The sequence below is a fragment of the Phoca vitulina genome, unplaced genomic scaffold (assembly GCF_004348235.1).
Source record: "Phoca vitulina isolate PV1807 unplaced genomic scaffold, GSC_HSeal_1.0 scaffold7, whole genome shotgun sequence".
Taxonomy (NCBI): Eukaryota; Metazoa; Chordata; class Mammalia; order Carnivora; family Phocidae; genus Phoca; species Phoca vitulina.
The window spans coordinates 34428379-34431041 of NW_022589710.1; positions in this window are offsets into that span (position 1 = coordinate 34428379).

The following is a 2663-nucleotide window of genomic DNA, read 5'->3' on the forward strand; positions in this document are numbered from 1 at the left end:
GGACTCCGAGAAACAAACTGAGGGTTATTTAGAGGGGAGGGGCAGTGGGAGGATGGGTTAGCCTGGTGATGGGTACTAAGGAGGGAACGTATTGAATGGAGCACTGGGTGTTATACGCAAACAATGGACCATGGATCACCACATCAAAAACTAATGATGTATTGTATGGTGACTAACATAACAAATTATTAAAAAAAAATAAACTCCTTTGGTCAGAATGAGTCACATGGCTCCACTTATATTTAAGAAGGCTGGGGATTGTAGTTTATTTGTATGTACAGGAAAATGAATTCATTTGGTGAGAAGCTTCTACACAGGAGCACACACATTTTTTTTCCTTTTTACAAAAACTGTCTTATTTCAAATGTAGGAGTGGCAATTATTTAAGGAAAACTGGCAAACTGTAAGCTCATTTGTTGCTTCAGTTTTTCCTAACTGGTGGAACTGGAACATTATGGGCTGACTGAGGATTTTAATTGCTCACTCAGAGCTGATGGCCCTGGGTATGGTGAGGCATTTCTACATGGGTATGTGCACTACATTCATATGTAACCTGTTGAAAACACCAAAGCAAGTCATATGAAATTGTGAGCAGAAACAGAATATTGCAGAGGGAATAGTTTTAAAGTAAATCATCTGCAGAACCAAAAACTTGACAAACAATTGCTATTTCTGACATTCCTTCAACAGAGATTTACCCATCTTTAAATGTTAAAATAATTGAGATGGTTATCCATGACTATGGCTCTTAAAGTCTCTTGTAATAATTAAAAAAAAAATCTTGAGTAACCTTTTATTGATGAATCAAATCACATTATATGTCTTGCAAACTCCATAGTCTCTTTACAGTTGCCCTGGGGTTCTCCAGGGAGACTCAGAGACATGGCTCAAGAGGAAGCTTGGGTGACAATTTGGAGCTCTGATGAATTTTAATGTGCATTCTACCACATAATGAAACATCTCATTGTTTTTAGCAAACAGATAAGGAGCAGGAGACGGATTCGCATTACATCTGTGGTCGTCTCAATGAGGGACAAGATTCAAGGGTTGTCTTGAGGCGAGAAGATAACAATTCAGATGGATTCTAAGGTGGACTGTATGGTATTTAAATATTTAATTTTAAAATCCAAAATATTTAGTGGAAGATGTGCTCTGATCACTTGCCAGGGGAACTGAGGAATTTATAAAATTGTATCTGCAGACATAAGTAGTCCAGTAAGGATTAAGTTCATACCTGTGCTCTAGTTCTGGCTTTGCTACCAAGCCATTCCGTGATCTTGAGATAACTCTGACCTTTCCATCATGTCTTCTGACAGCTGTTATTTTTCATGAGGGAGTCCCCGGTGAAGAAGGGATCTGGCAATTATTTGGTGAGTTATACTGACAACAGAGAAGGAGGTTTCCTGGTCTCTTCTGATCAACTATACTAGAAGTGCTGTCCTTATTGGTCAAGTTAGCTAGCTGCTCTCCAAAGAGGTTTTTTGCTTTTTTTTTTAACTTTTAATTTTTTGCTCCATAGAGCTACAGCGTGTGATGATGGAGGCTACTTTTAACCTGAGATAGAGGAGTATTTTAAGGAAAGATGAAACAGATCAGTTCAGATCACACTTACTTTGAAGGACCCAGAGAGAACACGATTAGGAAAATATATAAAAAAATTCGGAGGTAATTTCTCAATGCCAGTAAAATCCAGGTAGAGACCTTTATAAGATGCTTTAAGAAGAAAAAGAATTTGCTCTATCAACATGTCTCATAAAGGGCAGAAGACAATTTTCTATATGACGGGCTTTCCCCCTTTCCTTTACTTAATTGAAAGGACAGCAACCAGTGACTGCCCTCATGGCTTGTGTAAGTTCAGTAACTTACAGCTACATAGCTAAGGTAAAAACAAGGGACCTTGAGCCAGGCAGGGTGGCTCCTTCCATCCACAAGTGCTCATGATCACCTTTGATGTCCCAGGCCCTGTGTGCCCAGTACCGGAAACACAGTGTTAACAAGGTGCAACTAGCTAAAAACCTGGTGTGATGACGATTGATAAATGGGACCAGTAGCATGATTTGGGAATGTAATTAGGAGGCTAACCTAGCCAGTGGGAAGCTGTGAGGGAAAGCCACTATGAGGAAGCGGTATTTAAGCTGTGACATGAAAGCTGAGTAGGAGTAAGCCAGGTAAAAGGGAGGCACCTTAAGGAAGAAGAAAGCCTGTACAAAATACCTGAGGCAAGCGAGAACCTTCCCCATTCAAGGAAAAGAAAAGCTAGCATGACTGGACCACCCTTGAGGTATAATTGACAAATAAAATCATAAGATATTTCAAGTGTACCTGTGATGATTTGATATACATTGCTAAAGGATTCCTGTAATCAAGTTCATTGTTAACACAAGGTTATCGGCTTTTTACATCTTTAAGCTAACAGATTGTTAACTCCAAGTTTGGTCACAGGTGTGAAGTTGGTACTGGGTGCCTGAGGAAGCAGCGGCCTGTGAGATTTGTAGGGCTACTTTGTGTGGCCCCTCAGCCTTGCAAAAATGTCTGCCTTTGCAGGAGTCAACATGACACTGCATGGCAGCCCTGCCCTGGCTCCGAAGACAGCAACTTTTCTTTTTAATTGATTCCCAGTGGTGCTCTCTTCCTTTCTGGCCCTGGCCTGACCCTATAGGGAA